The following is a 16,083-nucleotide window of genomic DNA, read 5'->3' as shown; positions in this document are numbered from 1 at the left end:
TTCATCAGCATTTACACATTTAGTGTTTATACAGCTTCTCTCTTTCTCACACACACACGCACGCACATGCGCACACACACATGCAGACACTGGCTGCTCAATCTATCCTTCACATTTCACAAATGCTCTTTCAAGTTTTGTTCTTATTGTGCTTAACTCTTCATCTCTCTGAGCAGCATTCTGGGTGAATTACTAAGTATTATCTTCCAATTCAGTAATTCATTCATTTCCAGGCTAGCATTTATGTCATCACTTGCACTGCCACAGTTTTCATGTGTATTAGTTTTCTATTGCTGTATAACTAATTCCGACAACCTTAGTAGCTTAAGTCAACATACATTTATTATCTCAGTTTCAGAGGTTAAGAGTCTGGGCACAGCCTAGCTGGGTTCTCTGCTCACTATCTAACAAGGCTGCAAGGAACTCATCAGCCAGGGCTATGATCCCACCTAACGCTCCAGACACTATTCCAAGCTCAGTGGCTATACGAAGTCAGGCCTTATGACGGTAGGGCTGAAGCCCTCAGCAACTAGAGACTGCCTGCTATTCCCTGACACATGATGGTTTACTCTTTCAACATCAATAGGAGAGCATCTGCTGCTTTTGATTTCTTACCTATGGATCCTCTTTTAGATGGATTACCCGATTAGGTCAGGCCCACCAAGGAGAATCCCTTTGATTGACTCAAAGTTAACTGATATGAGAGCTAACTGCATATGCAAAATTCCTTCACTGTTGCCATAGAATGTAGCCTAATCATAAGAGTGATATCCCAACATATTCACATATCCTACCCACACTCATAGTGGGAGATTTATACAGGACATGTGCACCAGGGGTCAGAAACCTTGAGGGCCATCTTATAATTCTTACTAACATGCTAGGTTTTTTTTTTTCAGAAATTATAAAAGAACTCTTTTCTATATGCTTTCTAAATTTCTGCTTATTTCCTAGTAATTATTTTTATTATAGTTTTTTAAAATATAACTGATATACAGTATGCTGCATAGAATTAAAATGTATAATTTGATTAATTTGAACATATATGTTACATGACACCACCACTACAGAAAAGATAATGCACATTTCTATAACTCCCCCAAATTTTATTGCAAATACAGTTCCTATGTATGTTTGTATACAAGCCATTGTGTGGACACATGGTTTCACTTCTCTTGTATAATCACCGGTGTGAGTTGACTGTGTTGCTTGGTGGGTATATGTTTACCTTTTAAGAAACCACAAAATTGTTTTCTAAAGTGATTGCACCATTTAAAATTTTCATCCATGTTGTATAAGAGTGCTAATGCTTCATATCCTTGTCAACACTTGGCATTTTTCATTTTAGCCATTCCAATAGGTATGGTGGTTCCCCTTTGTGGTTTTAATTTGCATTTTCCTAATGACTAATGATTTTGAGCATCTTTTCAGGTGCTTTGGAGCTATCTGTGTATCTTATTGGTAAAGAGTCTATTCAAATCTTGCTCATTTTTTTTTTTATTGAGTTGTCTTATTATTGAGTTTTAAGGATTCTTTATATATGCTAGACACAAGTTCTTTGTTCTCTTCTCTCATTCTAGGACTCCAGTCTTACATATATGCTAACCTGCTTGGTGTTTCACAGATCCACTTACTTTTTCAGTCTTTTTTCCCTTTGATTTCATTTTGTGTAGTTTCTATTGACTGTGTTCTCAAGTTCACTAATCTTTTTTCTGTAGTGTCTAATTTGCTGGTAACCTCATCCAGGGCAATTTTTATCTCAAATATTATCATTTTCACCTCTAGAAGTTTGATTTGGATCAAATTTGGATTATATCTCCTTTTTGTTTTCTTATATGCTTTTACTTTCCTCCACCCTCTGGAACACACATTTTTTTTAAAGATTTTATTTATTTATTTGATAGAGAGAGAGATCACAAGTAGGCAGAGAGTCAGGCAGAGAGAGATGGAGAAGCAGGCTCCCCGCTGAGCAGAGAGCCCGATGTGGGGCTCGATCCCAGGACCCTGGGACCATGACCTGAGCTGAAGGCAGCGGCTTAACCCACTGAGCCACCCAGGCGCCCCTGGAACACACATTTTTAACAGTTGTTTTAAACACCCTTATCTACTAATTCCATCAATTGTATCATTTCTTGTTCTGTTTTTTTAAAAAAGTCTTCTTTTTGTTATGAATCATATTTTCTTGCTTCTTTGTTTGACTGATAATTATTTTATTTTATTGTTTATTCTAATTCCAGCATAGCTAACATATAGTGCTGTATTAGTTTCAGGTGTACCATATAGTGATTCAACAATTCTGTACCTTGCTTGGTGCTCATCATGATAAGTGTACTCTTAATCCCCATCACTTATATCACCCACCTCCCCTCTCGTACCACCAGTTTGTTTTCTGTAGTTAAGAGTCTGTTTCTTGGTTTGCCTCTCTCTCTCTTTTCCCTTTTGCTCATTTGTTTTATTTCTTGATTTCCACATAGGAGTGAAATCATATGGGATTTGTCTTTCTCTGGCTGATTTATTTTGCTTAACATTAAACTCTCTAGCTCATCCCTGTTGTTGCAAATGGCAAGATTTCATTCTTTTTCATAGCTGAATAATATTCCATTGTGTATATATATACCTCATCTTCTTTATCCATTCATGGGTCAGTGGGCACTTGAGTTGCTTCTATATCTTGGCTATTGTAAATAATGCTGCAATAATCATAGGGGTGCTTATATCCTTTCAAATTAGTGTTTTTGTGTTATTTGGGTAAATACCCAGTACAGCAATTGCTGGGTCATAGGGTAGTTCTATTTTTAATTTTTTGAGGAACTTCCATACTGTTTTACAATGTGGCCACACCAGTTTGCATTCCCACCAACTGTGCATGAGGCTTTCTTTTTCTCCACATCCTTGTTTCTTGTGCTCTATCTTTTTTAAATCACATTGAAAACATTGTGAATTTTACCTTATTGGGTGCTAGACTTTTGTATTTCTCAAACTGTTTTGGGCTTCAATCTGGGATGCAGTTAATTTACTCGAACAGTTTGATGTTTTCAAGGCTTGATTTGCAACTTTGTTAGGTGGTTCAACAAAGGGCTAATGTGGCCCCTCTGTGAGATTGTCTGTGGATTTCCCTAGATGTCTCAAGTGGTAGTTCTATCTACCCCGGCTGGTGGGAATACACTATCCCTTCCCCACTGTGAGATTCAGGGGTCATTCTGCCTGCTTCTTTCTGGTGGTCTCTTTCCTAACCCCCATCCTTTCCTCACTCATACACATGGATCAGGACTCAGCTAAAGACTCTACAGGTGTCCAGAGCTTCCTCTTCTCTGTTACTCTGTCCTAGGAATACCAGCTGCTTTGGCCTCTGCCACTTCTGAACTTGGGAACAATCCAGGCTTTGGTTGTGGTCTCTCTCCCTGCTTTGTCCCTGGAAATTCTTTCCAGGCAACAAGCTAGGGCAGTCATGGGATTCATGGTGTGGTTTATAACCCAGTACTACATACACTATTTTATTGTTCAAATTATTCCAGCATTTACTATTTTGAGGGTTTTTTGACAGTCTCATCTTTTAGTCATTTTGAACACTTCCTTACTTTCTGGCATTACAAGATGCTCTGGGGTCATCTCACTTATTGTCTGCTCCTCTGGGGAATCAGCCACTTCTCTCTGCTTCTTTTTACTCGAGAATGGTGTAAGAAGTCAACATCTGAGCATTAGGTGGCCATTAACTTTTTAAAAGCAAATTTAATGAGCTACTGGAGCCTAAATAAAACTCACAATAATTTCCTGTTGACCTACATACTTTGACATGCAATGGTGGTATATGGTAGGGTATTTTTAATGGCATTATGAAAATATGAAAATTTTAAAATGACAAGATTTTGCAAATGAGGGTAGATACATTTAATTATAATTTAATTCAACAATAGGGAAGCTTCCCAACCATTTAGTTACCAGTCTTAATCAGTTGTGTACTAGGATATGAACAGAGTTGATTTTTAAACTTAAAATAATAGACTTTTAAAGTAAATGGTAATTGAATGTTAACTGATGGTATGAAATTTAAAATAATATGATTTCCATGTTTTGTTACATTAAGCGAGAGAAATTACAGAATAATCTACTAAGTAAAGAATGATTAATTTGAAGCAAAAAAAAAATGAACTCCTATACTTATAAATGTTGAGCTTTAAAATTGTTTCACATTTTTCACTTTTCATAGCTTGTTACTGGTCTGTATGCCTTGATGCTATTAATAGTCACAACTTCCTTCCTACTAATTCAGGGTTAGCAATGATTGGTTCCAAAATCAGGATCAACACTAGCTGATCACTGTGAGTGTCACAATCCCACAAGAAGATGTAAACAGCGAGAAGATCAGGAAAAGCAAGCAGAGTGCTTCAGCAATTACTTGGTTGTCCAAGCCTATTACAGTGGCTCTCCAAAAGACAGCTGTGTTTAAGTATGTTCACGCACATCCAGGTTTTTTTTGACTCAACTTTACTAAATCTCAAATCTCAAATATTGTAGCCTCACAAAGTTTCTTGATTTCTAGGAAGTATACTTCGTGACTTCAGCCCATCTCCTTTTTCAAAATGCTTAGTAGCCATTATAATTAGTATCTTCTTTGGACCCTAACTACAGCCTAATGTGTACTTTATAATTAATCTTCTTTTATTACATTAAGTTCCTTGGTTATTTATTATTTGTTTTCTATTAAGTGAGGTTACTTAAGACCTGTAATTTATACATTTACCCTTTTTATTTAACTAAAAGCTGTTAGCATTCTTAGGTCTGATGGATCATTGGATATTTCTTGAATAGAACTGATACTCAAATAGAGGGCTATTTATGACTAAAAAGATGTGGCTCACACATTGTGGTAAATATACGCATTGAATTCGATATTTGAGTTAGGTGTCAGTAGGGCTATGTTCCTACCTAAGGTTCTAGGAAAGAATCTTCCTATGCCTTTCTCCTAATTTCTTGTGGTTGCTAGCAATCTTTGGCATTCTTGGCTTGTAGCCACATCACTAAATCTCTACCTCTATTGTCATATGGCTTTCTTCCCTGTGTGTTTCCGTGTCTCTCTGTGTCCTCTCCTCATATAAGGATACCAGTCATATTGGGTTTAAGACCCATTCTAATCAGTATGACTTCATTGCAACCAGTTACCTCTGCAAAGATCCTATTGCTATGGAAGATCGCATTCCAAATTTCTGGGTGAACATGAATTTTGGGGGAACATTATTCAACCAAGCAAAGACCCCTCTCCATTACTCCTTTTTTTTTTTCTTTTCTCATTGTTTCTTAGAACTTTAGTCAATTACAAGATAAGTAGTGAGCTGGTTATGTTCCTACTTGTTATTGATGACCTTTTACAAATCATTCCTTGTTATATTTTTCTCAGCATTCATGAATTATAAGATAATCAATAACTCACGAAGATACATCATTTATTTTAAGCCTGCTCATTCGTCAAGCTTCATATATTTTCTTGGGCTTTTTGCTTGTCTTCTTTAATAATCCTGCTCTTTTTGAGTTTGTATGAACTTCAAAGGTCAGTCGATGCATTTTTCATAACTTGTAATGAATTTTTTTGGTTTCATTTTTAATAGGCCTTTCAAAAATGGAAACTATCTCTATCAACCTATTCTTTTCCCATTTCAAGACAACTGGAAAGTCTACATGCCTGTATTTTTTTGGATGCAGATATTTGTGTCTTCAAACAATGAAGTCCAGTGAAAGACATGGGAGACATAGACAGTATTATATCATAAAAATGGCAATGCCACTCCTGCATCAAAGTGAACAGTGAACTTGGCTGGAAATGCTTTTTACTACTATCCCCATTGTTGTAGACTCAACATAGACTTTCAACTCTCTTCAGGTAAATCAAGTGAGGTAAAGCAAATATTTGGGGAAATTAAATGAAAGATGTAACAGGGCTCGTATGGACAATGCACTGGAGCGGGTAAGAACAGATTTAGTTAGGAGGCCATTGGCTTTGTGCCATACTGCAGAATGACAGTAAGCACCAGAGGACCAGCTGTACCTGGGCACAGGGAGCGAGTCTCTCCCAACCCCATCCTCCAGGAAAAGGATTTCCAAAGACTAATGATCTCTGACCAATCACATCATCTCCTTCTCCTTCCTTGGGGAGGAACAAGTCAGGGGATATTGAAAAATGAAAAAGCAGAATCTCCAATATTCCCAACTGGGGAAGATTGAAGAAACACTTCCTACATCCCATTTATCTGTAAGACCTGTCATTTCTATCTTGAAAACATACCTTAAATCTATCCCCTTCTTTCCACCTCTGCCACTTCCACCTTAGGCCAAAACCTTTTCTTTCACAATGGGATTATTGCAGTTCAGGCCTCCACTGCTTGAAATTCAGAGGAGAGGATGAATGAGGTCCCATGGAATCTCCAAGTCTATCAGAAGCCTTCATGACAGGGTGTTTTCCTATGAATTAGTCAGTGATGCTGTCTTGTTTCCACCTCCCTGCCCACCCTATTGTGTATGCTTCAACATGTGGGTCCCAGGAAGGAAGAGAGTAACTTGAACCTTGGACCCCAACCAAGAAGACATTTGCATCTGATCAGCATGACTAAACATTGCTCCCTCTTCCTCCATCATATGCAAAACTTGGCATTAAGTCAGAGCCCAGATGTCAGGTCCCAGACTGACAAACACCTGCCCCCCCAATCCTACTCCATCATTGCAATGTTTTTCTCCACCCATAATGTATGTATCAATTTGATAACATATTTATGGTTATCTATTTCTGCACCCTGTGGCTTAAAACAAAAAGAAATGTATGATTGCAGTTTCTGTGGTTCAGTAATGCAGGCGTTCGGCTCCCTGCTCCTGGCTCAGGGTGTTCCATGAGGTTGCAGTCAAGATGTTGGCTGGGCCTATAGTTATCTGAGGGCTTGACTGGGCCTGCGATTGGCTGCCAAGATGGCTCCCCCATGGCAAGTGTATGTTGACCATCCAAGGTCTCATTGCTCACCACATGGACCCCTCTCTATATGGCATCTGAATTTGCCTGAAGCTAAGGATCCAACAGATATCAGTGTGAAAGCCAGAGTACCTTTGAAACCTAATCTTAGAATCCACGCAACATCACTCAGACACATTCTATTCATTAGAAGCCAATCATTAATTCTGGCTCACACATCAGTGGAGAACTAAACTTCACCTTTGAAGAGAGGAGAGTCCAAGAATTTGGGGGCATATTTTTAAATCCATCCCCCCACACATGTATCATTTCTTTCTGAATTCTGCTCCTGACTCACCAATGCAACCTCTTTGCCCATTCCAAACCTCACCTCCTCACTCACCCATCTCTCTCTCTCTCTCACACACACACCACACACATACATTTCCTGATCTATTTCTGTATCAGCTATAATTGATTTGGGCTGTAGTAACAAGAAAGTACAAAATAGCAGTAGCTTAAGCAACAGTAGACGTTTGTTGTTATGCTGTAAAATGCATTTGGAAGCATGCAGTCTGAGGCTGGTAAGGTTGTGCCTTCTTCCTCATGGTCTGAGATACCCTTTAGGGTTCCAGTTATCACAGCTGAAATCCAGGCAGTGGGACAGAGGAAAGGAGAAAGGAGAAGTGTGTTAGCAGCCACTTGAGAATTTTCCTGGAAGCTACAATTCGGCCTCCATCTCAATGGTCAGCATTCAGCTACTTGTAAACATAGGATACAACACGTGGGGGCATATGGTTTACAAAGTAATGTGGTAAATATAGTCTTTATTTGCAGGTGGCCATATGCTCAGCTAAATTATCAGGAGTTTTCTTGCTAAGGGAGAAAGAATGATTATGGGCCATGGAGAATATTCCTTTGGCTATGTAAACGTCTATGAGCGCCTTTTTATCCCCCAACGTGGGGCTGCTTTGGTGTTCTTGTTGTGGGGCAGTTATATCCCTCAGAACTAATAATTCAAGACAAATCAAGAATATACACACATAGAACAAATTCACTCCTTCCCCAAGGGAGACGACTTCAAACTCTGAGTTCCTGCCTCCTGCCCCAAGTCCAGGGTCTCTGCAGCCTATGCGATCTCTTCCTTTAGATTATATGTTGCTTCTTATGGTATGAAAGCATATAAATTAAAAGATATGGAAACAAGATATCACAAAAAAAATTCCCATTTGGGAAAGGGGGAGGAGGAGAACCTCAGTCACTGGTAATATTAATTATCAAATACCTCTAAGCAGGAAGTGAGCACTTTCTCTGGTCATAAAGGAGTGAATTCTTGGCTTAGCTCATTTGGGAAACCCTGATCAAACTGTCTTGTTCATTGCCCTTTTAGGTCCCTATCTCTGCTTTCTGGGACTTCACCCTCCATGGCTGCATCTGAAGTCAGTCTGGGGCTGGGGCCCTTTTTGGTGCTTGCAGTTTTAGAAGCCTTCTTGCTGGTGTGGGTTTTCAGACCCAGTGATTTTCTTTTTCTTTTTCCTTTTCCTTTCCTTTCCTTTTTTCTTTTCTTTTCTTCCCTTTCCTTTCCCTCCCTCCCTCCCTCCCTCCCTCCCTTCCTTCCTTTCTTCCTTTCTCTCTTTCTTTCTGGCTTTTATTTATTTGTCATAGAGGGAGACCGTACACAAGCAGGGGGAGCAGCAGGCAGAGGGAGAAGCAGGCTCCCCACTGAGCAGGGAGCCTGATGGGGAACTCGATCCCAGGACCCTGGGATCATGACCTGAGCCGAAGGTAAATGCTTAACCAACTGATCCACCAAGGTGTCCCAGGGTTGAAATTTCTTCTCCAAAACAGTTTTCTTAAAATTCGATAATATTCTGATCTATTTGCTTTTAGTTACTTCCAAGTGTATTAGTAGCCATAATATCTTAGATAAATTTTAAACCTGAAGACAGGAGTTTATGTACTGGTATCTAGGCTCTGCCTATTCTCCTTTTCCCCTCCCCCCAGCACCCCAACTCTCCAAAAGATGTTGCCAATCCTGAGACATTTTGAGATAATAGACAGAACCTGATCTTTGCCCATGGTCTAGGCCCTACTGATTGGCAACTGCTTAATGGAAAATACATGATAAAGGCTTGGGCTTGGGGCATTTTAATTGGATTAATGACAAAATAGTCCCCTATGCAAAATATACACATATATGGAATTATAAATTTAAGTGAAATAAAGAATGTGTAACAACTGACAAATAATGATAAAATACGCAATGCTCTTTATTGCAAATTGCTTATGGCCAATTGATTCTTACCGAATGTTTTCTTTGATTTTTGTATTAACTCTCTTCTGTAGCCAGCTGTGGCTTGTGATTGATGACCAAGTGTATTTCCAACCTGAACGCTGGTTGATACGTCCATTGTTAATGAGTAAAAGAATGGGAAACAATGGAGCAGTAAGTTGGAACTTCAATTGGTTGTCAGTGAGGTGACATCTTGTCAGTTGTGGAACTGGGTAAGTTTCCACATTTTGGAAGAATATTTATTTATTTATTTATTTACTGGTATTCATGGTATAATGGCTGTAGATACAACACACTTTAAGATTTAATCTGCATTATTATGTTCTCTGTCACTTTCTTAAGCCAGGCAATCAACAAAATAATAACCACCGATTTGTAGTGTTTGTCAGTTTCTATGGTATAAACACTCTTAACAACAGCTGATTTCAAGTTCCTAATGGCAACTGAAACATGATCTCTTTCCAGCAGACACAATAAATGCAAATAGCCTTAAGAATATAGACAGTAGTAAAATGTAGTAAATTAAGGAGTCATGAACTTTTAATATTTATTATCACTGTTTTAATATAATTTAATTATAATAATTTAATTTTAGATAATGGCTATATTTAACAACTGGTTTGCCAGGTTCCTGAAAATGTTTAACAATAGACTCTTGTGAGCTGGTAAGAGGGGCTTCTAGCACACCCGTGACTCTGTCCCCACCCTAACCTTAGGCTTGGCCATAAGATTTGCTTTGGCCTATGATAGATACTTTATATAACTCAATTTTAAGTCATTTGACCAAGTCATAATGTGTGCACATAGATAAAAAGGAGAAACATGACACAGTGGTATAATTAGATGGATTTGTGGGTACTTGACACCATTCCTAAGCATAGTAATCTGGCCTCTGCCTATTCTCATCTAGTGTTCCTAATCACTCACACACAGCTTTATTGAACTCCCTACAATTCCTTAAATGTACACATTCTCATACCTCTGGGTTTTGGAACTACTAGTTCTTTGCCTAGACCAACGTTCTTCTCCTCCTTCCCTCCTTCTTACTCATCCTTCCCCTATCAGCTTTGGCATCTGTCTTAGGAAGTCATCTCTGGCTCCCTGTCTTAGCTCAGGCTATTATACTGAATGTCATAGACTGGTGGGTGGCTTAGAGAAGAAACATTTCTTTCTCACAGCTCTCGAGGCTGTGAAGTCCAAGATCAAGGTTCCAGCAGATCTTGGGTCTGGTGAGGGCCTGCTTCCTGGCTTACATCCGGTTTTCTGTGTGTTGCATCCTCACAGAGTAGTGAGAGGAAGCAAAATCTTGTGCCTCTTACAAGGGCTCTAATTGCATGTATGAGGGCTCTACCCTTATGGCCTAATTACCTCCTAATACCAGGACACTGAGAATTAGTTCAACTTATAAATTTTGGAGGGACACAGACATTTAATCCATAATACCCTCCAAGGCTGGGGTCAGGGGCTGCGCTTTGTACTATTATGGGTGCACTCTTCCTACCTTCCCACTGCAGTCCTGCATCACAACGGTCTGTTCCTTTGTCTTCCCCATTGTAAGCTCCTTGAGAGTCAATACTGTTTTGTTCATAGTTGTGTCTTCAGTACCTAGCACATTATATGGTATATAATTGTCTGATGCATGTTACAGGGATGCTTGCTGCCTCTTTTCAGAACTTACTGATGGAATGGAAAACATAAAACAAGTGTATCAATTTTGTATATGATATAATCATATAACCAAAATTCAAACAGGTTATAAAATCAGGGTGTAACTAACGAGGTGGAATTCTAGGGAGAAATTATAGAAAATACATTTAAATTCATATTCTGCAGCGGTTCTCACTCAAAGTGTGGCACAGTTCAATGTCAAGGAAATGTCATAAAAAACAAAATCTCTTGTTAATCTCAAAAAGCTGTCCATAAAGGTAGGGGAGAAAGAAGATCGTTTTATTATTGAATAAACATTCAATCGGAATGGGATGTGGATCACAGGAAAGCCCCTAAAAAGATAGCAAAGACAGATAAGAAAAGTCTCACCCAATTTTCAGGCACACAGATAAAACCATCACATCCATGTTCTCAAGATAAACGGTAACGAATTCTCAAGTAAGAGGACTAATTGCCTTATACAAAGGAAGCACAAATATCTCCTCTGTTATGACAGAAGGTAGGTTTGTAATTTGGAGCCAGGTCCCTTCTGAAGTTAGGCTCTGGCTCTCCCAGCAAACTAGGAGATGGGGTGCTGTCTTTGCTGATGATTACATTTCAAAGGGATGGCTCCAGGTCCCATTTCAAAGAGAAATTCCTGGATTGTTATGTGAGCAAAGGGCCTCCTTAGTCTTTAAAAAGGTACCCTCATATTTCTGTGAGGCAGAGAAAGAATGGACAATGACAGATTTTCTCAAGTAAATGCTTTCTTTTTCCTTTGCACCAGGGAGAATTAAGTATTTTTCTTCTAATTTGTTTTATCCTTACACCAACAGCCTCAGCAGCACCTAAGAACTCTAATTGGAAATACAAATTCTCCAATGCCAACCCAGGCCTACTCAATCAGAAACTCTAGAGATCAGACCCAGCAATCTGTGGTTTTTAATCATCCCCTCAGGTGATGCTGACACTCCCTCACATATGAGAATCACTGTAGAGGACTGCTGACAGCAGGCCATTTGAAAAGGGTCTTGGGATTTTTATTTTACTTGAAATAATAGTTATCTGCATTACCTGCTCTGCTAGCGAATTACCTCCAATTAATTGGCAAGAAATTAAGATGTCTGAAATAAAGCTATTAAATGAACTTAACTTTAGCTAAGATAGTCACATCTTAACAACTTGTATAAGAGAGGGAAATAAAAGCAAAAGCAATACAAAAAATGATAATGTTTATTTGGCTCTAGAGTACATTCTCTAATTTAAAATACAAAGAGTTGGTGATTTTCTGGCAACCCACAAAATGCCCCAAATAGTAAAGCTATAGAAGCCAAACTCAAGAGAAATTAAACAATTGTGCAATTTCCCCCCCACATGGACCCCTTCTTAAGTACACCTGGCTCCCTATGGGGGGCAGAGGCGGGGCAAATCTCTCTTTTATCCGTATTCCTCAATTTTGGAGGTAAACGTGGAATCACTTGAGGATAAAAAAGAAACAGTTAGTGGGGAGGGTCTCTGAAGTGGCAGGTGACAGAGGAAATCTGGATTGTTGGAGGTGTATCAGCTCATAAAAGCAGTCTGAGCAGTGAGCTCTGCCCACCTTCCTCCGCATGGGCCAGAACCTGACATGGACTCAGGAGCCTTTCACTCTCATGAACACAGGTGAGGAAAGTTTGAGGTTGGAGGCTACCAGTACACTGGAAACTGTCCACTGTAGCTGTCAGTGAATTTGGGCCTGTTACAGTACTTGTCACATTACTTGTGCATTCTTAGAATTTGCACCCACTTTATTTGAAAGACCTGCAGATAGACTATAAACTATAAGAGGATAAAGACTGTTAGCTTTGTGCTCTGGAGAATTATCAAAGTCAGGAACAGTATTTTGCATGTTGCTGGTGCTGAATTAATTTTTGTGGAATTAATGAATACAGTTCTAGGAAAAAAATCATAATTCTTAAAGGCAAGATAATTTTAGGTCTGTCTTCAGATGCCTTTTGGAGGGTCTTAACACTATTGAGCATGTGACAAAGTTGAAACCTAATTAGTTGGTTTATGATAAAGCAATATGCAGACCTGTGATCTTGTTATAGTCTTAAATCCTACCCCTCTAAATTTAAGATTATTGGTGTCAAACGTGCATCCTGACATATAAATCTGTAGTGTGAAGAGCAGAAGGACGAAAACTTCTATACGTATTAAGATTTTCTTTAGCTTGTAGCTTTTTGTAGGGTGCTGATACAGAGAGAACTTTAGAAAATTGTAATGGATTTTCAAGCCAATAATTACATGATTTATACCAAAACATCTTTTATTTTTATTTTTTTAAATTATTTTTTTATTTATTTTTTATTTTATAAACATATATTTTTATCCCCAGGGGTACAGGTCTGTGAATCACCAGGTTTACACACTTCACAGCACTCACCACAGCACATACCCTCCCCAATATCCATAACCCCACACCCCCTCTCCCAACCCCCTCCCCCCATCAAACCTCAGTTTGTTTTGTGAGATTAAGAGTCACTTATGGTTTGTCTCCCTCCCAATCCCATCTTGTTTCATTTACTCTTCTCCTACCCCCTCAACCCCCCATGTTGCATCTCCTCTCCCTCATATCAGGGAGATCATATGATAGTTGTCTTTCTCCGATTGACTTATTTCGCTAAGCATGATACCCTCTAGTTCCCTCCACGTCGTCGCAAATGGCAAGATTTCATTTCTTTTGATGGCTGCATAGTATTCCATTGTGTATATATACCACATCTTCTTTATCCATTCGTCTGTTGATGGACATCTAGGTTCTTTCCATAGTTTGGCTATTGTAGACATTGCTGCTATAAACATTCGGGTGCACGTGCCCCTTCGGATCACTACGTTTGTATCCTTAGGGTAAATACCCAGCAGTGCAATTGCTGGGTCATAGGGTAGTTCTATTTTCAACATTTTGAGGAACCTCCATGCTGTTTTCCAGAGTGGTTGCACCAGCTTGCATTCCCACCAACAGTGTAGGAGGGTTCCCCTTTCTCCGCATCCTCGCCAGCATCTGTCATTTCCTGACTTGTTAATTTTAGCCATTCTGACTGGTGTGAGGTGATATCTCATGGTGGTTTTGATTTGTATTTCCCTGATGCCGAGTGATATGGAGCACTTTTTCATGTGTCTGTTGGCCATCTGGATGTCTTCTTTGCAGAATGTCTGTTCATGTCCTCTGCCCATTTCTTGATTGGATTATTTGTTCTTTGGGTGTTGAGTTTGCTAAGTTCTTTATAGACCCTCAACTCTATGGTCAACTCATCTTCGACAAAGCAGGAAAGAATGTCCAATGGAAAAAAGACAGCCTCTTCAATAAATGGTGTTGGGAAAATTGGACAGCCACATGCAGAAAAATGAAATTGGATCATTTCCTTACACCACACACAAAAATAGACTCAAAATGGATGAAGGATCTCAATGTGAGAAAGGAATCCATCAAAATCCTTGAGGAGAACACAGGCAGCAACCTCTTCGACCTCAGCCGCAGCAACATCTTTCTAGGAACATCACCAAAGGCAAGGGAAGCAAGGGCAAAAATGAACTATTGGGATTTTATCAAGACCAAAACATCTTTTAAATTCTTCAGTTGAATGTCACTGCTGTGTTGAAGTTGTGTATTTGTGGTAAGTCATCATATTAAGAACCTTCTAAAGCTAATCCCCTATTATTAACTCTTAAGTGGAAGTGGAAATTGGACAATAAGTTCACTCTCCTCAGCGAGGTCTCAGAGAGGGGCCAATGGATGAAATGAAAACAGATTGCTTTGCCTGTTTGCTTCTCCTGTTGAATCTAGTCAGGATTGTAAAGTACAAGCACCTTAAAATACTTTGGTCTCTATTGGAGAGAAAGTGCTGTAGCTCTGAACGGTCAAAGAAGACTACTTTGCAAGTCTCGTGAATTGCTACCTAGGGCAGCACTCACATATTTTTATGTAAAATATATGAGATGTAAGAACTGTGATTTATGGCTATAACGTGAAGTTTAATTCTCTCCCTGAAGACTAAGAAATGTTGGGCAGAAAATTAACACTTGTGATGCACATGGTTTAGGGGGATTAGAACAAGTCTGCCCCCCTTGCTTATTAATCATGTATCCATATGCCAATTTCCTGCACTGCTAGCTCCTGTGTAAAAACCTCCCTTTCAGTGTTGTATATGTAGTTACTTGTATGTCTCAATTCCTCCTAGGAACTGAATAAATACCTCTGAAAGGGAGCTTTAGAGACCCAGATGAATGAAGTTCTAGCACAGGGCTAGAGGTGAATTGTTTGGAGCCGTTTGAAATGTGTTCCTTTAAGGAGCCCATTTTGAGAACAGTCTTTTTTTCCCCCCTTTTTCTTCATGTGTTTTTATTGGAGATTGTTTACCATGGCTTCTACTTGGTAACCACTTTTTGTTCTTTTACTTTTTACTTATATTTTTATTATTTGATTCCAGTATAAGTAACATACAATGTTATATTAGTTTTAGATGTAGAGTGATTCAATTCTATACATTACTCAGTACTCATACAAATAAGTGTACTCAATCTCCAAGAACAGTCTTTTATACCTCAAATTTGACCCACTCCTGAAAGACAGCCCTAGTAAATTGGTTTCTGTGGCCACTGAAACAAACAGCATTTATTATGCCAAGGCTTCCTGAGGAAGTCCATCTAAAGTGAGGCTGGTGGCATTTGATTTCTTAGGAGCTCTGGATATGCTTGTGAAGGACTCTCCCCCATGTGTCCTTGGGACCGTGGAGCTGCCTGTCTGTTGATCCCAAAAGAGATGTACAGCAGTTTTGCTAGAAGGACCTGGACATGGCAATTAAAGCCAGGTAAATGGAAAACGGAAAATTGCATTAAAAAGCAATACGAGGGGGGCGCCTGAGTGGCTCAGTGGGTTAAGCCTCTGCTTTCGGCTCAGGTCATGATCTCAGGGTCCTGGGATTGAGCCCTGCATTGGGCTCTCTGCTCAGCGGGGAGCCTGCTTCCTCCTCTCTCTCTGCCTGCCTCTCTGCCTACTTGCGATCTCTGTCCGTCAAATAAATAAATAAATAAAATCTTAAAAAAAAAAAGCAATAATACGAGGAGCTCTACATGAAATGCGTGGAGGTGGGGAAAATTCTGGATGGATTTTTTAAGGACTGTACCCCAGGTGATGCAGGAAGCTGAAACAGAAGGAACTTGCAAAAGCTGA

This window comes from Lutra lutra, chromosome 12, assembly GCF_902655055.1.
Source record: "Lutra lutra chromosome 12, mLutLut1.2, whole genome shotgun sequence".
Lineage (NCBI taxonomy): Eukaryota > Metazoa > Chordata > Mammalia > Carnivora > Mustelidae > Lutra > Lutra lutra.
Note: the sequence above shows the minus strand (reverse complement) of the source record.